Here is a 27979-nt window from a genome sequence, read left to right as displayed (position 1 = left end):
TGGGGAGGTGGGAGAGGGACCCTTCTCAACCTGGAGCAGGAGGCTCACTAAAACAAAAGCCAGAGCCAGCCCTGCTCCAGATACGGGAAGTGGAAATTGGGGGTGCTCCGATCCATGAATAACCCCCACCTGACTTGGATCTTACTTTTAGTGCCCCTTTTTGTCACCTAGTGCCTCGCGCTACTCCTTCTGGCCCCTGTTCTCTTTTTCCAATTTCAGAACCCGCAACTCCCAGAATACCCTTGGGAGCAAACCAAGAAAACACGGACCGGCATCAAACGGAGGAGAACACAGAAGCACCGCAGCTAAGACACAGTATGAGCCTTTACCACATCCCTAGAGTGACCAGAAAAGGACAGAACTCGCCACCACAAAGAAAAATGAATTTCCAGGCAGTCAACACACTGGAAAAATAGCAGGGAAACCATCAGAGACTGCCCAGAAACCTGTACTGCAAGAGGGGGGAGGGGCCTAGAAGGGTTTTTCCTAAACCTATCACTTCTGTGACACAGCATCAGGGGTAAAAGACAAGCACCAACTGCTGCAGAGAGTCAGATGAGCACTGCAACCAATGGAAGGAGGAGCTTGGGACAGAGACACCAGCACCACATTATAAAAGGAGACCGAAGGAGAGGTGGACAGTGGGTTGTTCAGGTGAGGCCAGAGGAGGTGAAGGATGGCCAAGAGACCAGGCGGAGGGCTGACAGAGGAACTGAGTGCTGGAGAGCTGGTGGCAGAATTAAAGCAGAGTGCAGCTGAGGTGTTTGTGTGTGAGAGTGGTATCAGTTGTGTGTAGTATAAGGAAAGGCGGAGAGGGAGGTATGGAAGTTGAGTGAGAGAGAAAGAAAGATAGAAATAGCATGGGAGACATGTGTAGGGGAGTGAGGGTAGTTGTTAGAGGGAGAGGGTGTTAGGAGAAAGTAAGGATATTAGAGAGGGGTGTAGGAGTGTGGGTTAAAGAGAAGGGCGCCTGAGAGAATGGGGTGTGGGGGGTGATTAGAGTCAGTGTAGTGGCAGACTGAGAGGGGCACCGTATTCCTGTTTTTGGGGAAGAAGAGTAGTAGTAGTGAGGAGAGAGTTGTAGTAGTGTGGAGAGGGGCGAGTAGCAGCAGAGCTGAGGGGGTTGTTAGGAAAGATCGTAACATTGGAGGGTGGAGGTAGTAGGAGAGAGGGGTATTGGAGAGAAATGGGAGAGAGACATCGGAAGTACAGAGGAGATGCGACATAAGAAGGAGGGATAGTTGGTGGAGTTGAATGGAGGAGAGTAGGGGGAGGAGGACAGTAGTAAGGCGAAGAGTGGGACTTGAGGGTCTGACAGCTGTGATGAATCCAGGCAATTCTTCCCTTCTCCCCAAGGAGGAGCCACCCCCTTTGGGACTACGGAGGTGAGCCCGCTACGCAATACCCTCCCTCTGGGACAGGGCAAATGGCATCCCACTGGGGGTTACCCCGCTACCTCCCTTGGGTACAAGCAACCCCAAAGCAAGAGTCTTATTCCACCTCCCTTTACTTCAAAGTCCCAAATGTTTGTTGGTTATATCGGAATTTAACAAAGCCATCACGTATAGGGAACATTTAAAATGGATGGCTTGGTTTCTGACCTGTATTTGTTGCTGCCCTTTTCTGAAGGCTGAGACCAATGGAATCTTCTCTTACATTTCATGCAGGGACAAAAATGCACTTCAACACCAACAGAGGAGAGAATCAGCTGGAAAGTGAGAAACGCCGGCTTGTAGGGCTGCACAGAGGTGAAAGCCTTTCCTTTACAAGAGGAGCATTTCGGAGGAGCCACGCAATTGGCGTGTTGGGTGGAGACCTAAGGCAGCCCATGGAATGCTGCCACTTCGACAAAGGTGCAGAGCCCAACAAACTCTGACCCCCAAGGAAGGGAGAAAAGCCACGCTAGAGGCGACATACCAATGTCTTCCCTATGTGACGCTGAAGTTCTGGAGAGGAAGAAGAGTCACAAGAGACCCAACCGTGACAACCAGAGCCAGGTCAAGAGCGTGGGTACAGAGAAGACTGCTTGTCTTAACGAGAACCACAGCTGGAAAAGCAGATATGCAGCATCGTACAAGGAGCGGGTGGAAAGCAGCGAGACCACAACGTAGTTCATGCTGGCCTGAGAACCTGCATATCCCACAAGCGGGGGAAAGAACTGACAACCAAAGCAGAGCTGAGCAGGACTGACAGGCTGCATAACCCACAAAAAGGAGAAACAACTGACAACCAAAGCAGGGCTGAGCAGGTCCATTGCCCACATTGGAATGGGAATCGGTATACTCCACGAGAGGAGGAAAGAACTGAAAGCCATAGCAGGGCTGACTAAGCCAGTAGCTGATGCTGAGCTGAGACTCCACATACATCACGAGAGGGGGTAAGAACTGACAACCAAAGCAGGTCTGAGCTGGCCCGTAGCCCACCAAGGCCAAGTGTCGATGTACCCCGCAAGGGGGAGGGAGAACATTTTTGTTTTGTGAATACCGGCCATCCCAAGTTAGGAGTACTTGTTACTCCTAAAGAGGAAAATACATCTCATGATGCTTTGCCGGAGGTGAGGCTTTTCATTTCTGAAATTCTGCCATATTGATAATCATGAACTGCAAGAGTAATATATCATGCTTTATTTTTATTTTTTTAAATGACGTTGAAAGTATGTGGGGGTGGAGTAAGGTAAGTTTGATCCTGGAACATGTTGCAAGGATTTATTTTCCAAGCATTTCCCTGAGATCTAAGATGTTGATCCTGATCGAGCAGCAAAAGAAAAGAGTAAACACTTGGAAAATATTACATATTTTGATGAGGCGTGCACAGTGCATGCTATTTGGTAGGTGAGACATAATGTATTCAGAAAGCAATCCCTGTATTTATATATTTTTATTTTAAAAAGCATGAATCGATTCCTAAAGCTGCCTAAAATATTTGTGAGGGTGTAATTAGTGGATGTCATATTTTGGGGTTGTGGGAGAAGTCGCTTAATTTGATGCTTGTTTGTAAAATTAAGAGGCCCAAGCTGTGCCAATGGGTGTGTTTTTATCCTTTGTTTTAATTGGACAACCAGTTAATGTGATTTAACAAAGATCTCGATATTACTTGCTTCTTTTCACTGAAGATCGCTGTCTTTGTATAATAATTATGTTTTGAAGTATGGATAACAAAGAGCATCTTAAAATGTATTGAATGAGGAGAAGATGCAAGGACTATGAAGGGGAGGTATTGCTCAAGTTACTCTGGAAACCGGTCTCATGAGGATGGAGAAATATATGTACTCCCCCCATGTCATGAACCGCCGATTACTTCCATTCTGGACTTCGTGGTCCATGATGTGGCGAGGTCTGAACTCCGTGTTCCTTCCAACATGGCCATCTCTTTCGAAACACTGCTTACCAGCCTTTGTGCGTTACATGCAAATTCCTACTAAATAGCCACGCCCCCGCAGCTCTGCGCGTCTCAACGCTACTGCTTGGAGTAGTCAGACGTGTGTTGCCGGAGTTCGCTCGGCACTTCCTTTCCAGTCCTTGTTCCCAATTCCTTGATTATATTTTCCTGTTCATTCCCTTTCTTTACCCTCTTACTTCCGTGCATCCTTCCTGGATCCTTTCTGTGCTCGGTCCTACGGTCCTACAATACTTCCGTACCTCTGAGTCAGGACATTGTTCCCTTCCTGGTTCCCGATCCTGGATGATTGAATGTTAACCAGCACAGGACATTGCAAACCTCACGCTGGAATCCAAAGACTCACACACGGGCCTGTATAAATCCCGGACCATGCGAAAGAAGGAAGTCACTTCCAAGAAGGTTGCAAGTAAAGAAAAACAGGTGAGAAGGGGAGAGACTTGTGACACCCCATTTCCTTGAATCCTATTTGCTTGAAAATGTTTTACCACATTTGATCGCCAAAATAGACGGGGCTTGGGGTTAGGTATTTAGAAAGGTAGGTGGGGTGTAGAGGTGTGTGGTTGGTGCTGCGTGGGGTCTCCCACCCCCCGCATTTGGTAAAATGTGGTGAAAATAAATTTGAGCCATTGGGCTGCAAGGAAATCACACAGATCCTAAAAATATGTCCTATTTGTTCAAAGATCTCCATCCTGTTGTGAGTCCAGGCCATCCGCGGATCGAGAGGCTTGCGCCTGAAATCTTGATCTTCTTATATATAAGTATGTATGTAAGTTCATATATAAAACCGTAATTTGAGTTCTCTGAGGTGAGTGGAATGTTTGAGGAGCACAGCAGTGAACATGGAAAATAATTGGTGGGAGAATCCCACAAGGGCCAGGGTGGGGGCAGAGTTTGGGGGGGCGCAGCCCAAGGAGGCGGGGATTAGGATTTATGCAATGTTTGTCAGATACAGGTATCTGACAAACATTGCATGAATAAATAAAGAATCCGAATCCGGATCCATGTATCCGACAAGCATTGCACAAATAAATAAATCAACCGGGTCGTGGCTGTGGACCGGGTTGAGGTTGAAGACTAACTTCTTCTTGTGACCCCTTCCAAGGGGTCACAAGAGGAAGTTACAGTTCGCTCGCAGGCGCTTTCTTATTCTTTTTTTTTCTCCCAGCGCTGAGTCTGGCCGGATCCCAGATCCCGAGATCCGGCTACACATCTGGTGCCGAATCTCGGATCCGGCGAGAGCTGGCCCAATTGCCCGCACTGGAGGAGCATGAAAAAGAGTTGTGGGCTGAGTTTTCTTCTGAATGGATACAATAGATGGTGGGAAGTGAAATATGCACTATTCCATCTCAGATCTCAATTTGGAACACGCTGCAAATCATAGTCCATATAAAAGACTGTATTGAAGTACATAAATTAAAAGGCAATTTCAAATGTATTCTATCAAGGCATATGTGAGGAGCATGAAAAAAGTTACTTTACAAACTGGAACAAAGCAGAGAGAGAAAAATATACACTCATTGTTCAAAGAGCTTCAGCCGCGCCTTGATTGTGGGCCACCTGAGAATTGAGATGCTTGCTCTTAAGATCTCAGTCTTCATATATAATCCATATGTAAAAGTACATAGAGGAAAGAGCAATGCAGAGGTTATTATGGGAAGGGAATATGTACAGAGGATGAAACACACGTATGTGGTGAGTTTTCTTTTGTTCTGGTCCAATGGTGAAATGCCCTATTTGCTCTGAGATCTGGATTCCCACAGCTGTGGAGCTTCCAGCGGAGTTGGTGGCCTAGGGTCTTATTAAGGGTCTTGGAGAAGATTGCCCAGAGAGCGGTTGGGTAAGGTACATCAAAAGGATGCACAATGAAACCCCACCTCCCAGAAAGGGGCTCTTACCACCCTCAAGTTTTTGTCTTGAAGCCTCATTGGATGCTCCAGCCAAAGGGTTTTCTAAATTTTGTTTGCGGAACTTAAGAATGTGGAGGGACGCTAATTCTCTTTTGCTTTTGATACAAATGGGGTTTGGGAAAGGGATGCCGCTTCTGTCCAATTTATCCCTGTTACCCTCTGAAATAAGACTTGCCATTTTCCGAAGCGTTCATTCATTATGCTCCTGCATTGGATAAAACATCTATAGCACACTTTCTGGTAAAACTGCTGGATATAGAGGGTTGCCTGGAGAATTGCTGATGCTCTTCTAGGCGCAAGGTAGGATAATAGTTAAACTGGCATTGGGGAAGCTACACCTAGACTGACCCCGTTCATGAAGATCCTAGTCTTCAAAGACCATCTTACCAACCATTGATCACTTCACTCAAGCCCAATTCCCGACCGCTGGAGATTCTGCCTCAACATGCCCCAACCCTCTGCATTCCGGACCTTCTGCTAGCCCGGGGTGCATCCCCTACGTACAGCACCCGTACGCTGCTTCCCGGCTGGTTCGCATAAATACATACGTACTGCTAGTATTCCCATGTTGGGAGGTTCAGAACAATGGTGCGATCTTGTGCCTTTATTGCTCTATATACATATATTTCAATGATCTGCCAAATGCATTTATTAACTTATTTTATTTATTTATTGTTCGCTTGTTAGGCGCTTATACAGGAAGTAAATATTGTTTCAAAGCATCCACAGGGCAACAGGGAGGAGACAAGGGATACGAAACAATTAAAATACATTCAAAAAATGTAATACAGTGGGGGAGGGGAAGAACAAACCTATTATGCCTTGTGAGTATTCAGAACGTGCAAGTGCAGAAGTGAAAGGGAATGGGATAGGTGCTGGGGTGCTCAAAGGTGAACAACAGGTGAAGTGTAATGTAAGGTAAGTGCGATCCTGCAGGGGTGGAGGGTGAGCCGAGGCAAGTGCTGAGGATAGACAGAAGCTGGAACTATTTTGTGTGGGAGGTCAGGGCCCCGGGGATGCATGAGGGCCCCGGACACCAAACAAGCAACTGTGAGATTAGCAGAAGAGAGAGGGTGGGAAGGAGGAGGTAAAGAGGAAGGTGTTGAGAATCTTCCGGAATTTAAGAAAGTCCTGCTGAAGGTGCATAGACAGGGGGAGGGTGTTCCATAGGAGGGAGCCAGCTGAGGAAAGCGATCAACCTCCTGCTCTCTGGTTAGCTAAACGCTTTACACACAGAGCTGGTGTCAGGGGAGCGCAGAGGTCTAGAGGGGGAATATTTAGTAAGAAAGAGTTGCAGTTAGTGTGGTCCCCGGCCCGGCCCCAGGCAGTCTTGTGGATGATACAGAGGGATTTTAATTTAATTGGTGAAGCACATTGGGAGCCAGTGAATACGTTTTAGGGCAGGAGAGATGCAGTCCCTGGGCTTGAGGCCAAGGATAAGTCTTGATGCCCTATTCTGGATTAGCTGGAGTGGTCGCAGAGTGGACGAAGGTAGATTCAGGAGGAGGCTATTGCAGTAGTCAAGCCTAGAGATAATCGGGGATCGGATAACACTGAGCTTCTGGGAAAAGGTGAGAAAAGGTAGAATTTCCTTTGAGAAGGAAGAGCTTGGCAATGTCATGAGGGTGAGGGAAGACGGAGAGAGTGGATTTGAAGATGACTCAGAGGTTTCTGGCTTCAGAAGAGGGAACAGGGGGTGAGCCCATGGAAGAAGGCCAGAGTGAAGGGAAGAAGTTAGGTGCCGGGGTCCCAATGGGACGGATCTCCATTGGAGAAGGCACAGACTTTACCACCTAATTTGGGAGCAACTTCAATGCACACACTTTTATATGTGCATGACACTTTTATTTGTGATCATACGCCATTTGGCCTTGAGCAACACTAAATACCTTGATTGATTACTTTGAAGTGAATGGCCTGGTCAATCGCTCATTTGTGTAGTGATTGGCCTGGGATAAACTTGAAGTTGTGTCGATCCATAAATCTCTGTGAGACTTGTACAACAAGAACTTGTTTTGTCATCTGTGAGGGGAGGGGAAAAGACTGCTGCTCTAATTAAATGTGATCGTAAATATGGTGCCAAAACACACCACTTTGGCAAAAGAAAATCATGGAAAGATGGTGCTAGTAGGGTAGTATAGCTTAGTGGCAACATGCTCGTCTTGGAAGCAAGACGGCACAGAGCAACACAGGTTTGAATCCCGGGTCCACGCTTAGAAACCTCTTTGGTATTAGGGGTGTTATAAATAACCAATTATAATGGTGGCTCAGCCATGTTCGAAAAGGGTTTGTGGTACCACCAATCCAGTCTGGAGGCCTTCAAGGGGAAGGGTTTAGGAATACTTTACTTATATAATAGTCATGCAAGGTACTTTGTGCCTCTGCTTTACAGTGTGTATTGAAGTGGTGGCACGCTTGGCTGGATCCTTCAAGACATGGGGATAGTTCAAGATAACCCACAGTCCGTGTTTCTTGGTGATTTAAAGGATTTTCCAGACAGCATCCGATGCGAAAGATTTAGGCCAGTGGGTGGCGTTTAAAAGGGTAGCAAGAGATTGGTTGATTGGGGACGAGAGGAAAAATTACTGGATGGATCTGGGTCCAACTCTCTAACAAATCTCCTGCAGTAGATGCAAAGTGTAGGGAGGAGGAAGTCGCGTGCCCCTGTTTAAGCTGCCTCCCTAACTCATAGGTAGGGAGATTGCGCCGTTTTGTCTTGCTTTGAACATTGATATGTAAGGAGAGAGAAATGCTTATGTCCAAATGGTTTGTACCGGAGGGTCACTGCCTGAACAACCAAACAAATGTATATATGGTGACAGACGGCACTAATGGACTAAATAGGTAAGACTCACAAATAGAGGGCACGAGTACAATTTATGACGCATGAACCTAACAAGAGGATTCCCATCCGTTTAGTATTAATGATAGATTTTAGGCAAATGGAGTGAGCCTAGTGTAAGCCTCACCCTATTCAATACTAATAATACATCCAATGCATTTCAGGTAAATGTGGAGAGGAGACGGTGCATTGCCAAGTGGGCATTAATTACCTAATGCAGCATACTTGAGAAGACGTAGGCAAGTCTGCTAGGTATACAGCATTCAGTTTAAATGGCATGCTGCAAGGCACAATTATGTTAACCATGGCATGAACACACAAAGCCTACGGTCACTTTAGGCATTCAACCTGACTAGGAATTCTACGACGATAGTGTAAAAATCATTGATTGTAGTATAGAATCTGTATTAAGTTGTTTTTAAAATTACGCTGTTAACTAAGCATGAATTTATTTCACCGGTGGGGAAAAAAAAACATAGGAACATTTCACCAAATCATTACAATTATGTTATGAATTAAAGAGACATACTGATTTGTTTTTTATATTTATTGATCATCTCCAAGAGAACATTAACAAAGAAAAACTGAGCCCACTGAAGTTAAACGTCATGACACAACAGGGAACTATTTTGTGAAAAAAATTTAAGAACTGGCCTAATATTTACTAACGTATGTGGCTTTTATCCGCGTGAGTTATATTTCTCCCAAAAAAATTGTAAATCAACAATTGTACAATTACACATTCAGGAGGGATCTTGCGCCCTGATGAAGACCTGATAAATAACATGCACAAGGGTCGAAACATGCATGTTGACATTATTTAGATAAAGAATCATTCTCAAAATAACTTGTCCGTGTCATATATTCAATGTATTTTTTAACAGTTGTGGAATATGTCTACAGTCTTGACCACGTTTTTTCTGGGCACCTAGCATATTATCGGCTAGGCACAAAACTCACCCTATTTTGCCACACTTCTTTTCTAGCCCGCTGAATTTGTATCAATATATACATTGAATTGATGATTGGAGTGATTTTTTTTATGCATTGTTCAGCCATCAATTATTTGAAATAAAATTAAAGAATGATATGATCAGACCTTGCAATTTTGTTTTATTTCCATTAGAAAATTCAAAGCCTATACCATTGCAAGTGAAGTTGTCTGCTTTATAGATCCCCCACCTAAATCATATTAGATATGAAAAGGTAATAGGAATTAATTTTTGGAAGTCTGTTAAAGTTCAACAGAAAAGTGCACTGTGTGCGTGTGTGATTTTAGTCAATATATTTATGTTTGAAATTCCATTTCCAGATTCTTGCATGCTCGCTTCTTTCTCTATTAAATTGATGCATGTGTTTTTATGATTGTTTTTGGTTTTTAACACCCGTTTGCTTTTTAAGATCATAGTGTGCATGGTAAATGGTGAGGATTTTTTAAATTTATTTTGTTTGCTTGTTAGGCGCTGTTTCAAAGCGCCCACAGGGCAGGTAGGCGGCAAGGGTGGGAGAATACTTTAGAAAACACAATATTTAAGAGCAGAGGGTTCAAAAAGGTAGAAAGGACGAACCTACTATGCCTTGAGTGTATTCAGAATGTCAAGTGCAACAAGGAAGAGGGGAGAGGGAGTAGGTGCTGACAAATCCTAGCTCATGGGTGAGCCGCAGATGAAGTGCTCAGAATGTTGAGTGCTACGCTGACTGGGGCAGCAGGAGATGTAAGTGCGAACCTCCAGGGCAGAGGGAGTGTAAATGCAAGTGCTGTGGATAAACAGGAGTTGGGCAGAATTGCTGTGGGAGGTCAGGGCCTTGAGGATGCATAAGGGCCCAGGACACCGATTCAGCAACTGTGGGATTAGCAGAGGAGATAAGAAGGGAAAGAGGATGAAAAGAGGAAAGTCTTAAGGAGCGTCTGGAATTTGAGAAGATCTTCTCAAGGCGCAGGGGTAGGGGGTGACTATTCTATAGGAGGGAGCCAGCTGAGGAAAGTAAACGGCCCCCGCCCTCTGTTTAGCAAAATGCTTTACACACAAAGAGTTAGTGCCAGAGAAATGCAGTGCTCCGGAGGGAGAGTATTTAGTGAGATAAAGTTGAAGATAGTGTGGTCCCCGGGCCCAGACAGCCTTGTTGATGATGCAGAGGGATTTTAATTTAATCCGTGAAACAACCAGGACCCAGTGAAGACTTTTAAGTGCAGGAGAGGTGCAGTCCCTGGGCTTGAGGCCATCGGTAAGTCTTGCTGCCCTATTGTGGATTAGCTGGAAGGGTCGCAGATTGGAAGAAGGTAGATTCAGGAGGAGGCTATTGCAATAGTCAAGCCTAGAGAGAACCAGGGCTTGAGCCACATTGAGCCTATAAAGGAAAGTGAGAAAAGGTCAAATTCCTTTGAGAAGGAAGAGCTAAAAGTGGGATGTCTTGTCAATGTCCTTAGTGTGAGCAAGGAAGGAGAGAGAGGAGTTGAAGTTGACTCCAAGGTTTCTGGTTTCAGTTGAAGGTGCAGGGAGTGGGCCCAAGGAGGAAGGCCAGAGTGAGGGGAAGAAGGAGGGAGCAGGGGTCCCGATGGGAAGGATCTCAGTTTTACAGGCATTGAGGCAGAGATAGTTGGAGACGCACCAGGACTGGATGGCAGATAGGAAGTCAGGGATGATGGAGGGTGCAAGAGGGTCAGCAGGGAGTTTGAAAAAGAGCTGTGTGTCATCTGCGTAACACTGGAGGTTGGAGGAGAAAGAGGAGATGAGACGTGCAAGGAGAGTAAGGTAGATGTTAAAGAGCCAAGGGGAGAGTTTAGAGCCCTGGGGGACTCCACAGGTGGAGAGGGAAGTAGGAGAGGAGCAGGTGCCCAGGATGACATGGGAAGAGGAGTTTGTGAGGAAAGAGGTCACCCAGTCCAGTGCCCATTGCGGGATACCAAGGGTATCGTGGAGCCTTTGTATGAGGATGAAATGGTTGACTGTGTCAAAGGCAGAGGAGAAATCAACAAGCATAAGGACAGCTGGGGAGTTGGAGTCCAGTGATACGAGAAGTTCTTAATGGGTGTTCAGAAGAGCTGTTTCTGTGCCTCTGGATGCTCAGAATCCAGATTGATGGTCGTGGACACCACCAACAAGTTCAGTGTGTGAGTTGAGCTAGGGCAAAGTCAGCTTCTCAAGTAGCTTCCCCAGGAAGGGTATGAGGGAAATAGAGTGGTTGCTGCCAGGGCAAGTCGGGTCAAAGGATTTGTTTTCTGGAGTGGGCAGTTAAGGAGCAAGGGGAAAGAACCAGTGACAAAAGAGTGATTGCAGAAATCGGTGGAAGTAGGGGCAAGAGAGGCCATGTGTATATGAATTGCTTGCATAGCTTCACTTGTGGATGGTCACACACAAAAGATAACATGCACCATATAAGGGGACGCCTCTTCCACCGGCACACATGGTTTACGCTGAAGCTGGGTATTCAGGGTTGATAATGGACCGGTACAGAAATGCGTACAGTTATGATCTGCCATTGGAGGATGTGATTGGTGGTATCAGGGAGTTTGATCATTTTGCCAAAAAGGTTCTTATGAAAATGGGGGCTAGGTTATATCCCAAGATCTGGAAGATGATGGGGAGAAATACTTCCCATGGAATGTTCTTTTTTTATTAACTATAGGCTATATTAGAACCCTGGATGGGTGAATAACTCTTCCTCATTGGTCAATTTGAGGGCTACACAAGCCAGGATGGGCTCTGAGTTTTCTTATAGCCCATAGTTTTCATATAACTGTAAGGAACTCATGGTGGCAACAGTAAAGACAGACAAAAGTGATCACGATTCAAGGGTGTTTATTTAAACAATGAGCAGGTTGGAAAAACACCTAATCTAAACCTAAATCTAAGATTGGATCAAGCGTCGACCATCAAATGAAAAATAAGACTGTCCTTGTGGAGTCTTTTCAAAATAAAAAGGCTTATACTAAAAAGAAAAATTGCCAAATCCTTATAACTAATTACAGATAGAGTGTGGGATACGGTTTTCAATAAAGAAAGAAGTCTTCACCCCATGCACTTGTGCGTTTTCAATGTCACTGGGCCTAGTAAAATTGTTGTTTTGTTCTCCCCTGTTCCCCTCCCTTGCCTTGTCACACTCTGAAACGTTTGTGTAAGAGCGCAATATAAATGAAATATCAATTCAATTCAATTCACAAATAATACGTCAGGATATGATTGCCAGGGGTCTCCGTTCCCCATGTTTTCCGCACGGGACAAGGTTGGTCTCCTGAGAACAGCACACACTCAAGCTTTCCCAGCACGAACCGACATTTCCGCTCCAGCTATTAGGTTCTTTGATGGTTATGTCTCTTCTCAATAAACAGTCTCTCCTTCGAGGGCCTGATAATTTCAACTAGCAAACACAAAGTTCTGTTTCACGTATGGCTTTGGGTGATGACTTCACCCCGGACTCCCCCTCTTCCAGGCGCAAACCCCAAACACAAAGTTCTTTTTCACGTACGTTTTGGGTGACGGCTTCACCCCTGGTTCCCCCTCTTCTGGCTGCAAACCCCTCTCAAGTTGTGCTTGCCAAATCAAATACACAGTTCCTCTCTCAAAGAACTTTGGGTGGTGATTTTCCACCCCCCGGAGCTCCCTCTTTTGGGCTCGGACCCCTTCTCAATCATCAGCCTCCCTCCTTCGGGTTCACAATGACTTTTATTGTATTCACAACTCACAATGTCCTTTTCAAACACATATCACTGTGGACACCCCTCCGCCGGGTTCACTCCTGTCTACACGATGTTCATGTAACTTCAGATTTCATCCCCTCTTGTTAGCAACCATATGCCAGGTTCACTCCTGCCAACCTTTAACAGTTCTTTTAGGCCTACCTCTTCTTGTAGTCTTCCCTCTACTGGGTTCACTATTGCCAATTTTTCCAATTCCAGTTCACTGTGGACATCACTCTGGCGGGTTCACTCCTGTCAACATAATGTTCGTGTACTGCTTTTACCATGCGAGAGTCATTTCCTTAGTTTCCCAATCATCTGTCGGTCAAAGACTTTCAACTGAATGTAGGATTTGACACAACCCCTGTATGACAAATTTGACCCCTCTTCTCACCTTTGTCCCAAGGCCTTCTGGTTACTGCAGTTCAATAGTAGGGTACTTGCCTAGTGTTTCTCAAGTGAACACCCACATGGTGTTTGATTGTGTTATGCTCGCTTTCCCCTTTTCCAGTAAGCAATCCGTTTTTAGTTTATTCAAAACTCAATTAGACACTTGCTACTTTCTTTCAACACAATTCGGTCTATTTATCGGCTCTCCCCTCGACTCACCGGCTGTGATAACCTGCTGGCTTTCTTGTCTTGTAGAGTCAAGGCTGGTACCATTGGGCCATGCGTCTCTCCCCGGCTTGGCCGGCAGTGGAGGAGACACCCGAGTACCGTTGACATCTGCTGCAAAATATGCTCAATATTGTTTGCAGTCTTACGATTCCTTTTCTTGAGGCTTCACAGGTTTTTGTCGATAAGGGCAAAGTCACTTCTCCCCTTGGTATCCTCTCGACTTATGCCGTCTTTTGCCTTCTCTTGAAATGCCGTGCTGAGTTAGCTCTCACATTGTGCGGTCTGCCTTGCTCGTAGTGTGCTCTCTTGATCCACCTTTTATCCCTGTGGGGAAGGGAAAGGGCCATCAGCTGTGTGTGATTCTGATCAATTGCCTGACTTTGACTGACTCTTCTATTGGGACATGTCAGGTTAACGGCTCGGGTGTTAGTCCGTGGTCTTTCGTGCTGTGCGAAAATGATCTTACCTGAAACGGGGGGGGGCAGTGTTTTGGAATATCCTACATGGTAGGATGGGGAAAAGGTGTCGAAAGAAGTGGGATACTGCGTCTCACCCGCCGGTGTCCGACTCCCCAAGGACCCCCCATCCAGGTGATCCTCCCTCACTGGTCCACCCCCAGGAACTCGATCTAAAAGCGATAGCTCTGTCCTGGCCACCTGGATGACAGATCCCCGGGGACTAGACAGGCAGACACCTTCAGGTTTCTCACATAGCTCACACATGTGGCCTTTGCTTTTTATTTTTAGCTCAGAAAGTCACTTCTAGTGGCCTTGTTTAAAATGACATTTTCCTACAAATACCGTCCTTTTTTCATTTGTTAGTTAATTATTCTTTTCATTCATTTAAACTATCGGTAAGCATGACATATTTTTACCATGGTATTTTTCATGTTTTTTGTAAAATTGAATATTCCACATGGAATATTTAAGTTCCCAAAAAATATATAATAATTTTTAAAAATATATTTGTTTTACATATATGATATGATATGGCATTTATAACACGCCTATACGCAAATGTTTATATACATAAATATTTTTTTTTTGGCCATGGGTTCTAATGGCTTTACAGACCTCACCCTCGGGCTGTACCATCGTTAAGGGCCCTCAGGCCTCATTAAAGGCCCTTGCTACACTCAGCCCTTTATCTCGGTCTGCAGGGTCCATAAAACCCAGTACAGCCCTCGGTGGAGGTCTATAAAGGAATTTTGTACCCTTGAACACTTATATAAATGTATGCTGAACCATGTTGGATTAGTATGACATTTGTCTGTTTGTATTTCTGCAACACTGCTCCCAATAGAAAACCTTTTTTAAATGGAGTTTGTGGCTCGTAGCTTAATTATAGTCAAATAGCGGAGTAATTAAACCAACTTGCTTAAAAATTGAATGTATGTTCTTATCTTTCTTAGAATAATAACTAGAAACGCGTGAGTAAGCACTGACGTTTCCTAATGTGTATTCTGCCCCAGTAACTCTAGATCAGTGATCCCCAACGTGCGGGTCGGGAGCAACATGTTGCTCGCACCGCCTCACAATGTTGCCCGCCAGTTGCTTTGGCCACTGCCACTGTGTGGCCGCCAAGGAGGAGGCAGTGCTAGAGTGATGGACAACAGTAGCAGCAAATGCAGAGCCAGGAAAGCTATGGAAATCTAGCCTAGCAGCCTGCCCTGGCAGAGACATGACCTATCACTTGTCAAGGCATCATTGCAGTGGGCTTCTAGAGGCTGAGAAGTGAAAGGTGCTAATGGACTAAAGCACACGTTATTGCACTATCACAACGGGTGGTCAGGTGGGTCTGCATTGTGGGGAGCATGGCAGGGGGCTCATGATCTGAACCTTGAGGCTACAGATTAGACGTAAAGCAGTCTGTAGGGTATTTTGTGGAGATTTGGGGCCTGACGGTATTTTCTTACCGCCGAAATATAACTTAGCAACAATCACTCCTTGTATTCAGATTGGGCCATGTACGACAATAATACAGTGAACATGCATTATTTCAGCACCCAGGCATGCATATTTGGTATGCGTGGGTGGTAGGCGCGGTTGGCGGTATTTTGGTGAGCATAATTCCCTTGTTTTATTTGTGGCCCCAATGTCCAAAATCCCTTATCTTTGCTTAGATTTTTCGTGTGATCACTAGAGAGACCTCAGACCTACATTTTAGGAATACCACATTTTTCAGTGATAGTGTTGGTGTGCCACCATGGGCGAACTCACTGACTTATTTACGACAGAGAGCTATATATGGTAGTCTTGTGGTAATTTCCACTACCTTATATACGGTAGGGAGCTATGTTCAGAGAGTCTCTCTTCCCGTTGGCTCATGTACCTCCAACAAGCTATGCTACAGTCACTCACAATTATTCATACTGATTCTGACATGCACACATCTGTCTTAAAATGACCATTGCACTGTTTAAAAATCTCCCCACATCATCGGCATTGTAATGGTAAATAGTAAATACACCACCCGTCTGTTTTGAAATATTTTTCTGTATTATAAAAGTTGCATTTAAACACGATCTCATTCTTTACAGAAATAAATAAAATGGTACAGTAAAAGCATTGTCTATGACACACTGCAAAGAGAGTGGCGGAGAACAGAACTCAAATTGCAACATTAGCATTTGATTAAGGCATGCACAGGAATCCTACACTGACTGCATATTACCGTACACACTCAGCTCCCACACTTCTCATTACCTTATCTTTTTAGTTGTTCTCTTTGGCTGTTCTCTTTGTGAATGTGGCTCCCTTGAAGATTAACTCCAGCAAAAAGGAACGCTTGCCTTCTCAAACCGGGGTCATTGCCTGGAATTCTCAGCTTTTGCAGATAGGAATGCCTCAGCCAGTGGAAAGGTCCTTCTTTCAGCTCTCCCCAATCTCGACTGCAGCAGGACACAGGAATCTGCATTCAGTCAGGAGCCCCACACCCAGGTCTTCTCCCCAGTAGTGCAGAAAAATGTCTGCCTGTCTTTTTCCCCGATACTGCCCACTAAAACTTTCATCTCAGCCCTCTGTATGACGTGTCCCAATGAAATCCATCATCTCTCATCCTCCTACTCTCAACAATAGCTTCGCTTATACATTTGCAATTGTTGCAAATCTGACTTCCTTCTTCCTGCAGTTACTGTGCACAAAAACACGGAGAATCAGGCAGAGAAGAGAAGAAAAAAAATCTGCACACACATTTAAATGGCTTTCAGAGTATGCCTAATTCTGCAGTGGAGAACACATTTTATTAGTGGGTTATGTTAAATAAGGTTTTATTAGTCAGGTTAATGGTTAATAGGTTAGCTGTTAATTTTCAAATGTGTCTCTCGCACCACAGGCATTTCAGGTGAAAAATAGTGTGCATTTTTAAATGAGCACGTGTGCTTTTAACTGTAAAAATAGATTTGCATCTTATATGTTAAAATCGTTTTTGACTGAATAGCCTGTCTTTCCTTGTTAATCTGGTAACCCATATAGCAATGCACCGCACCCTTGTGGTGGTGCTGCGAAAAAAATTGCTACCTGTGCAGTAGTGCTGTACTCTGTGCTGTTTGCTACCTGTGTAGTAGTGCTGTACTCTGTGCTGTTTGCTACCTGTGCAGTAGTGCTGTACTCTGTACTGTAACACGCCAAATATCCTTACATATACCCTCCTTTTGTTTTTAGAACTTGGCTATAATCCAAGCCAATTCCTAAAAACAACTTGTTCTTTTTTTTTTTTACAATATAGCAATCCAACAAAATGAATATTCATGTGCATCAATGAAAATTTGCAATCAACATTTCATCTGAGTCCATCAGTTCATAAAATGTTCCACATTTGCCTTCTCAGTTGAAGTGGCATTACTTTAAGTTTAAATTTTCCAAGTCAATTAAAAACAACGAAATAAAACAACTAACTAAAACAAATAATTAATATAACAAATTAAAATAAATAATTAAAATAATAAATACGTGGAACTTCATATGCCGGAACTTTTGTTTTGTCTCTTTTGGTATGTCCCGACCAGCGATGTTATTCGGTTCATTCGAGTACTCTTTCATCTTGGCAATCTTGAATCCACAGTAGTCATCTCTTTTGGCATTCCGGTTATTTTGTCTTCACCTCCACCTGGAGGCAGGCATCTTTTGGTCTTCATCCAGGGGACTCCAGGACTCCATCGTCTCCCGTGGCCTCTGATCCCGGAACCTCCGACCAAATAATGTTAATTGTCTAAATCAAAATAGAAAATAAACAGATTAAGTACATAGCACAATACTAACTTCATCCTTTTGCCAAAAATAAAACATGCTTGGTAAAAATATTTCATTTTTTTTTTTCTGAAATTAAACACAAGTTAAAAGAAAACAAGCAGATATTCAATATTTAACACACTTTCTCTCTGCACACCAACCATGAGCTTCCATTATATGTGCATTTATTTATTTATTTATTTATTTATATTTATATTATATATTTTTACATATATTACAGTGTTTATGTACCACCATAACAATCAACTTTTTTTTAACTTCTTTGTCACTGCCTCCTGATTGTACCCATTTATTTTCTCTTTTTGTGTTCAAGGGATTTTATCTGTTTCTACATGCTCAAGCCGCCTGATCTCATGTCTGGGATGGCATGGTTTGATTTGATTTACATGGACAAACTGCTCTATTGCTGTTTCACCTTCATTTTTCAAAATTTTATACACTACAGGAGAGACCTTATCTATAATCCGAAATGGCCCCTGCCAGGCTGCTAGAAATTTAGAATTTTTCTGTTTACTTTTTCCAAAATGAAACTTGTACACCTGATCCCCTACACTGTATTCCTTTGCTGATGTCTTTTTATCATAATATGACTTTGCACTGTCAGCAGCTCTTTCCAGATTTCTCTGCACAAAAGCAAATGCATGTTGCAAATGCCTCCTCAGTTCATCAATATATTCATGAACTGTGGATGCACTCACTAGAGTTTGCTCATGTGTTCTGTATAGTAGGTGTTGTGGTAACACCATTTTCCTACCTGTCAAGACCTCATGAGGGCTAACACCTGTTGCTTTGGCAGGAGTCGATCTGATTGCCATCAAAACCAATGGTAAACGTAAATCCCAGCTGGAACCTGCTTCTGCCACAAATTTCTTTAAAATATCCACAACAGACCTATTGCTTCTTTCAACTGTACCTGAAGACGCCGCCCGATATGCGATATGTAGTTTCCTTTTCACACCTAGTATTTGCCATACTTTACTCATTAGAGTACTTGTGAAATGACTTCCTCTGTCTGACTCAATTCTTTGTGGCAACCCAAACCTTGAGAACACATGGTTCACCAGCAATGTGGCTGCTGTTTGCGCACTACAATCTGGTGCAGGAATGCATTCAATCCACTTTGACATCAAACATACCACACTCAAAATATAACGGTGTCCCCTGCTCGACCTTTTTAAAGGACCTACATAGTCTATTTGCAAATCTGACCATGGGAGAGTTAGGCCTCTTTTCATCAATGGTGCTCTATGCATTGGTGAAGCAGGTTTAAATTGGGCGCATACTAGACATCCTCTAGTATATAATTCCACATCTTGGGACATATGTGGCCAGTAAGCATAATCTTTTAGTATTTCTAATGTTTTTTGTGAACCTCTATGGCCTGCAGTTATGGCATCATGTGCATGGTGTAGCATTAGTCCTCTGAATGAAAGGGGTACTACCCACTGTATTTGCCCTGTTATGGACTCTCTAATCATGAGTCCATCCTGTAATCTAATTCGTGTTTTGTTCTTTAATAACACCCTCAACTCTTCTTTTCCCATACAATCATTTTCTGTTAAAGGATTTTGTTCAGGATCTATCAAATGATTATAATAGATTCCCAAAATTTGATCATTCTTTTGTGCCTCAATCAAATCTTGGTCTGGCGTGTCATGACTCCACTGCACCACCGGTTGATCTACCTCCTTTGGTGCTTTAGAACGTGTCACTGCATCAATTTGTATTTCACCCATTAAATAATCAATATGTAGCAATTCTCCCATCACAGCCCCAATCTTAGCCAGATGGTCTGCCTTATCATTTCCCTCCTTATCCTCTCCTGGTGTTTTTAAATGCCCACAAATTTTTCTCCAGTATATTGTTAAATTATTTTCTGACACCAATTTGTCTATGGCTTGTATCATTTTTCCATGTTTAAGTGGCTTTTTGTTGTATGTAACCATGCCTCTTGCTTTCCAACCAGGCAAATACTCCACAAAGCTATTCCGTGCATAGTCAGAATCAGTCACCAGTACAATTTCACTGAACTTTTTATCAACTGCAGTAGCAATTGCTTTATAGATGGCTGCCAATTCCGCCACCTGACTGCTCCTATCCCCAATCCTCATCCCTATACTGGGGACGCCTTCACATTTCAACCAGACATTTCCTATTCCTGCCACTAACTGTTTATTACTGTCATTTTCAATGTGAAAAGCACAACCATCCACATATACAGTTGGCAAATCCTTGCATGTTTTTTCATCAAAAACTTTGTGTGATGATTGTTCAAATTCCTGCAAACTAGTTTCCACTTCCATTTCATTTGGTATTTGTTCAGCTGCACAATCATGTAAGTCAGCTAACCCTTGAGCAATTGGGCTCTTTTTATTTTGTCCATATCTCACTTCTACGGGAAAACCTTGTAATGCCAGCGTCCATGAAGTGATTCTGGATTGTGCTAGATTGCCTGATCTAATTCTTTTACTCTCTAAAAATTGCAAAGGTTGATGATTTGTTTCAATAATCACCTTTTCTCCCTGAACAATGGGGCGGAAATGTTGTAGCGCCCACACAGTGGTTAATAGGGCCTTTTCACATTCATTAAATTTCATTTCAACTTGGGAAAATGCCTTACTTGCATATGCAATGGTTTTGTGATTCAAATCGTGTTTTTGTGATAACACTGCTGACATACAATGTTCAGAAAAACCTATTTCTATAAAGAAATCCCTGTCCTTTATGGGGTATGCTAAACATGGTGCCTTTACAAGACATTCCTTCAATCTAGCCACTGCATCAGACTGCTCTCTTTCCCATCTCCAGGGAGTATTTAGTTTAAGCAGTTTAGTCAATGGTTGAGTGATTTCTGCATAATTCTCAATGAACTTTCTGTTATAGCCTGTCATCCCTAATAAACTTTTTACTCCTTTCACATCTTTAGGATCTTTTAATCTTTGTATGGCCTCTATTTTCTTCCTTTGTGGATTTAGCCCACGTTCAGTCACTTCATGCCCTAGAAAGTTCACTTTTTTCTTGCACCATTGTGCTTTTTGCAAAGATACTTTGGCGCCTGCTTTCTGCAATTGGCCAAGTACATGTCTTATTTCATCAAAATGGCTTTTCAGGCTTTCATTTTTTATCAGGACATCATCCACATAAACTATTGTTCCTCTTTCCGCTGCATCCGGCATGGCCTTTCTCAAAAATATGCCAAATTCACTCCCACTATTGATGTACCCGAACGGAGCTCTAAGCCAGGCATATTGAGTCCTGTCAAATGTAAAGGAAAATAAGTGTTGTATCTCCTCTGCCAATGGCACACACCAATATCCAGATGTGAGATCTAATGTGGTAAATACATTTGAACCATGTATCTGAGCTAGGCCCTGATCAATGAATGGTAGTGGCCATCTAGATACTGGTACTCTTTTATTTAACTCTCTTAAGTCTGCACACAGCCGCCATTGACCATTTGGCTTTAACACACCTAAAATAGGCGTATTGGATGTGCTATGAATGGGCCTGATTATTCCCCGTGATTCCAAATTTTTAATAATCTCTGCCAATGATTCTAAACATGCCAGCGGTAGTCTATACTGGCGTACAAACACTGGATTCCTGCTACAACCTTCTGGTAGTGTGGCCACATGTAAATCAGTTAAACCACAATCATAAGCATCTTTTGCAAATACATCCTTAAACTCCATAAATATTTCCCTCAGGTCGTCTCTATCCTTATCGCTGTCACATGCATCCGCTAAGGAGATCTGCTCTTCTACCATTCTGGAAAATTCTGGAAACTCTTCTGGTAAAGGAATCTCAGCGCTTTCCTCTAACTGTGTGGCTGTGTCTTTTTGTAGAGCTGCCACTTTTAAATATTTTGGCATATCAGCTTCCACTTCAATGGGCTGATTTCCTGTTTCATTTTCATTTGAATTAAATATTATGCAATCCTCTTGATGGCAGCACACTGTCTCATTTGAATCATAAGGATACACAGAATGAATTTTAAATATTCCTTTGGGCTGAGAGTCCAGGTGTTCTGGCAACTCGCCCTTGGCATCTACATATTTTTCAGGAATATTCCCAATCACCATGTTATTTAAATCTGCCGTATAATGTGATTTTTGTATGGCCATTCCTAATGGGGAGTTTTCCTCTAAATGAATATCCTGACAACCTTTATTATTTACCATGATTTTTACAGATCCCTCACCAATGTCTACCAATGGAATGTATTCATAATCCAGGCCTTGCTGTTTTATGGATTCATTCAGGCATACAAATGCATCATAGCCTTTCATCTGCTGTCCATTTTTGCATTTCAGTGTTATTGCAAACTGTTTTGTAAATGCAGGAATAATAGTATTTTTCCTCATTTGTAATTCGACTGCATAAGGAACCAGTTGTGCACAATGATAAGCCCTTCTTTTGTCTTCAAATTCAGGTGCCGGACCACCTAGGCGTGACCATATTTTTTGATTAAGGAAATCTAACACCATACACATTCTGTGCATGATGTCACTGCCCATGTAAAATTCATTTTGTGCTCCACTCACTATCCATACATTATGGTAAATTGTTTTCTGCCCAATGCTAATTTTAAGCATGCATCTGCCTGCAATTCGGTTTTCAAAGTCTGGACTGTCCAACCCAGAAACATATTGGTTTTTAATCCTAAATTTCGGGATTTCTTCCCTCTCCATAATTTTTTGCAACAATTTCTCATTAATGAAACTCCTTTCATGTTCAAGTGCTAAAGTGGCTTTTATTGTTTTAAGATAATCATTTATACCAACATGAACCCATGGTTGCTCATCTTCCATGTGTATTTCTGCCAGAGTGGTAATGTGTTTTTCTGAATCTGTTTTAGGAGCAATATTCTGTTTGCATGTTTTCTCTTTTAAATAGAAACGTAATGTGTGCTCATCTATGGCAGTCTGCCAGTCTTTCCTTGGGTCCAAGTATATTTGTACAGGTAGTTTTTCATTGTCGCTCTGCATTTTGTCTTGACACATTAATATAACAGTGACACTAGGTATGCAGCTATTCTGGAGATATACCTCCACAGCATCATTTGTTTTGGCAACGGTGTGACATTCATTTATATTGCTGTTTTGTGATTTTAGTTTCTTAGGCCTCAATGGTTTTTTGGTTAAGGACCACAGCACTCCATTCACCCCATCTATGAGAGGAGACAATCTTTTCAGGCAATCTGTCCCCATCAGAAATGGAATTTCACAAATAGATGTGATCAATACTTCTTGTTTCATTCTGTGCTTTCCTATTTTTATGTCAACCTCAGTTACACCTATGATGGGCACCGCCTCCCCATTAAAGTTATGCACTGGACCTTGATTTGCCTTCACTGTGATCTGACTCTGTGGAGGCCTCCCTTCATTGATACTCTTTACCAGCTCCTTGGACATAATTGTGGCCTGTGCGCCAGTGTCAATCATAGCGAAGGTGTGGCATTTTTCTTCTACAGTGATGGGTGCATAATATCTGTCCTCAACTTCCTCTAATACACATAAGAAATGTGAATTCTTACTGATTTCAGGGCTCACCTTTCTCAGATCTTTTTCACTTTTGGCTAAGCACATTGGTAAATGAAAAGACATTTTTCCCTCCTTTTTACCCATTTCTGTGCGAGATATTTTATTCATTTCTCCATGTTCAGAGGTTTTTTGGAGTGTGGCCACTGTTCGCCCATCCATCTGGGTAACATCAGAGACCACATTACAACCTTCCAACTGAACATGTGTAACAACATCATTCAGCAATTTGTCATTTTTTAATTCTGTGCATTTGTGATAATTTAGTGTAATACCAGCCCTTTCAGCCTCTTCAAAAATATGTGGCTCAAAGAATTCTTCAGGTGATTGACTTGTACCCTCCTTGTGAGTATTTCCTTTTTCTGTCTGTGTTTGGTCATTGTTTTGCTTGCCCAGGGAAGGAGCTATGGCATCCCCACTTACTCCCTGTTCACTGGTATTCCCCATGCATGAGTCATTTTTCTTAAATCTGTTCCTTTGTTCTTTTGGAATTCCTAATGTTTCTTTTTCATTTGTGCAAATCTTTACTGTTTTATTTAGCTCTAAGTTAAACCGTACCTCTTTTTTAGAAGTATTTGCACTTTCTATCACAATTTCATTTACTGGTACTTTCATTTTTAATCCATTAGGCATCTCAGAGTCGTTATGCAAAATTATATCAGAGCAATCTGTCATTTTGGCACTGCAGTTATCATGAGTACTTAGTCACTTTTCGGAAGCCCCCCGGTCATTGCTATGGCCATCAGCCCCCTCTTTGGAAGGTTGTTTTTGCGCTGTATAGAGCTTTCCTATTTGCTCAGCTAACATTTTCACTTGGGCCTCAAGGCACTGGAACCTTTCCATCTCTCTAGGATCCTCTTTCTGTGGCCTAGGTCGATATTGGTTGTTTTCCCCCTGATTGGATCTATTCTGATACCTCTCAGGTGATTGATGTCGGTTGGGATGGTTTCTGAACTCTTGATTCATTTGTGGAGGGGAGCGGGTTGCACCCATCCTTTGATTATAGTCCCCTGGTGGGGAATCATTGTACTGGCGTGGACTGTAGTTCACGTTTTGCCTCATGTCCTGTCTCTCAGATTGTGGGTACTGGCCCCTATGTTGATTTCCATTATCAGTAAATCGATCCACATATCGGGGCCTATCCTGATTACCATATATCATGGTGTTGGGATCAAACCTACTCTGTGTCCCCAATGACTGGTAGGGACCATCATTTCTTTGATCTTGATTTTGTCTCTGGTTATTGTTCATACCTGCCATATCTGGCCGATATCCTACCCGGGGTCTATCCCCTAAATATCTAGTGCTGATGTAGCTCTCTCTATTACTAGGATCATGTGTTTGGAACATTGGTACAGGAAATGGCGATCTTTGTTGATTACCCCTTTGTTCAGGTGTCACATTATTTTTACCTTGGCTTTGAGCAGACTCAAGGGACATTTTGGCTGACCTGATTTCCATTACTGTGGCTGAGGGTTCTTTAGATTTAGGCCTGGTATCTTTCATTTTATCACTTTCTCTACCCTGACAATAGAGTACCTCATATAGCTTTGTGCTTTGATGTACAATCCATTCAAGGGACTTGTCACGGTCAAATTCACGGACCAATTGGGATATGATGTCTTTCTGTAGCCCATAGAAGTATGCAGTTTTAAACTCATTGGAATTTGAGTCAAAAGATACATCAAAGCGAGAGAATGCTCTTTTTAAGTCTTGTAAAAATTGGCGAGGGGATGTATTAGGTCCAGCAGTAATTGTGTACGCGACTTTCTTTGCCTCCTGCAATGACTGAAAAGGAGAAAAATGACGCCTAATTTCTTTTTCAAACTCCAGCCATGTCATATTCTGCTGTTCATTTAATCCCCTTATGATGCTGGCCGTCGGGGCATCTAAAGTTAAATGAAAATATTGTCTGTACTGTTCCTTAGGTATCTGGAGTGCTTTAAAAATGTCATGTACCGCTTCTAAGTGATCCTCAATGCAGCATTCACCTCCCTTTTTAAATGGTTTGATCAGGGCTTTAATGGATTTCATTATTTTTATGGGGCTACTTGTTGCAATGCATGGAATTGCACTATTTTGTGATTCAATCCTGTTTTCAGGTGTATGAGATTGGTGGCTGCCCCCAATGGGAGTATCAAATCCCCCAAGGGCGCTGCAACCAAGTTCATTCACCGGCCCAGCCACTGTAGCACTAGCTCTTTGGGCATAGCTAGAATTCACCTCCACTCCATTGAATGTGGTACCCTGCCGCCTCTCCTGGGACCTGGGCATGCACATTTGCTGTTCTAAGTCCTTACACTTTTTAAGGAGTCTGGTTGCTTCATTTTGCAAATAATTATTTTCATCATTCATTTTATTAATCACCTCCTGCATATCGCACATTTGCATTTGGCATTCATTGAACTCTTTATTTCTCTTGTCTCTTTCTTGAATCATTTTAATCATTTCTTGTTCTGCACTCTGGAGATCACCTTCTTTTTCGCAATGTTCTTTTTGTAAAATCTGCATTTCTGAAACAACCTCATCTTTATCCTGCCTAATGTGATCCACTAAGGCTTTTAAGTGTGCCAATTCTTGCTCACTATCTTCAAATTGTTTCTTGCTTTTGGATAACTGAGTATCAAAGTCTCTGCATTTTAATTGCATGTCTTTTTGGCATACATCCAATTCTGCTCTCAACATTTCCTGATTTTTACTTGCCCCCTCTAATTCAGTCTTTAACCTGTTAATTAGCTGAGTATCATTCTCTTGCATTCGCAGGGATTTGTTTAAAATAAACCATATTTTGCCGCATAGCCGTATTAAACAGTCTTTCTCTGCACTTTTATCGGCTGCATTCAATAATCTTGTAAGGCAGACCTGAATTATGCTGCCTTCTGCAAAAATATTGTCTAGTTTTTCTTTCTGCACCTCACCCTGAATGCGGTTACTCCATTCTAACGTGCTATTCGAAGACCAATTCCCATGTGCAAATAACTTTGCCTCTAAATATTGCACTAGATCTGAGAATGTGGTTTCCCTTTGTGACATTCTGAAATTCGTTTTTAGTGGCACACTGCTATTATAAAATGGGTTCCCTTTAATGTGCAAATGGCAGTGTGAGACACGCTTGCCACGCCCAGTAGGTACTCTATGATCACTTTCCCGGCCTGCAACGCACCATAAATATGTAGGGTATTTTGTGGAGATTTGGGGCCTGACGGTATTTTCTTACCGCCGAAATATAACTTAGCAACAATCACTCCTTGTATTCAGATTGGGCCATGTACGACAATAATACAGTGAACATGCATTATTTCAGCACCCAGGCATGCATATTTGGTATGCGTGGGTGGTAGGCGCGGTTGGCGGTATTTTGGTGAGCATAATTCCCTTGTTTTATTTGTGGCCCCAATGTCCAAAATCCCTTATCTTTGCTTAGATTTTTCGTGTGATCACTAGAGAGACCTCAGACCTACATTTTAGGAATACCACATTTTTCAGTGATAGTGCTGGTGTGCCACCATGGGCGAACTCACTGACTTATTTACGACAGAGAGCTATATATGGTAGTCTTGTGGTAATTTCCACTACCTTATATACGGTAGGGAGCTATGTTCAGAGAGTCTCTCTTCCCGTTGGCTCATGTACCTCCAACAAGCTATGCTACAGTCACTCACAATTATTCATACTGATTCTGACATGCACACATCTGTCTTAAAATGACCATTGCACTGTTTAAAAATCTCCCCACATCATCGGCATTGTAATGGTAAATAGTAAATACACCACCCGTCTGTTTTCAAATATTTTTCTGTATTATAAAAGTTGCATTTAAACACGATCTCATTCTTTACAGAAATAAATAAAATGGTACAGTAAAAGCATTGTCTATGACACACTGCAAAGAGAGTGGCGGAGAACAGAACTCAAATTGCAACATTAGCATTTGATTAAGGCATGCACAGGAATCCTACACTGACTGCATATTACCGTACACACTCAGCTCCCACACTTCTCATTACCTTATCTTTTTAGTTGTTCTCTTTGGCTGTTCTCTTTGTGAATGTGGCTCCCTTGAAGATTAACTCCAGCAAAAAGGAACGCTTGCCTTCTCAAACCGGGGTCATTGCCTGGAATTCTCAGCTTTTGCAGATAGGAATGCCTCAGCCAGTGGAAAGGTCCTTCTTTCAGCTCTCCCCAATCTCGACTGCAGCAGGACACAGGAATTTGCATTCAGTCAGGAGCCCCACAGCCAGGTCTTCTCCCCAGTAGTGCAGAAAAATGTCTGCCTGTCTTTTTCCCCGATACTGCCCACTAAAACTTTCATCTCAGCCCTCTGTATGACGTGTCCCAATGAAATCCATCATCTCTCATCCTCCTACTCTCAACAATAGCTTCGCTTATACATTTGCAATTGTTGCAAATCTGACTTCCTTCTTCCTGCAGTTACTGTGCACAAAAACACGGAGAATCAGGCAGAGAAGAGAAGAAAAAAAATCTGCACACACATTTAAATGGCTTTCAGAGTATGCCTAATTCTGCAGTGGAGAACACATTTTATTAGTGGGTTATGTTAAATAAGGTTTTATTAGTCAGGTTAATGGTTAATAGGTTAGCTGTTAATTTTCAAATGTGTCTCTCGCACCAAAGGCATTTCAGGTGAAAAATAGTGTGCATTTTTAAATGAGCACGTGTGCTTTTAACTGTAAAAATAGATTTGCATCTTATATGTTAAAATCGTTTTTGACTGAATAGCCTGT

This window comes from Ambystoma mexicanum, chromosome 12, assembly GCF_040938575.1.
Source record: "Ambystoma mexicanum isolate Mex_15411 chromosome 12, UKY_AmexF1_1, whole genome shotgun sequence".
NCBI classification, from domain to species: Eukaryota; Metazoa; Chordata; class Amphibia; order Caudata; family Ambystomatidae; genus Ambystoma; species Ambystoma mexicanum.
Note: the sequence above shows the minus strand (reverse complement) of the source record.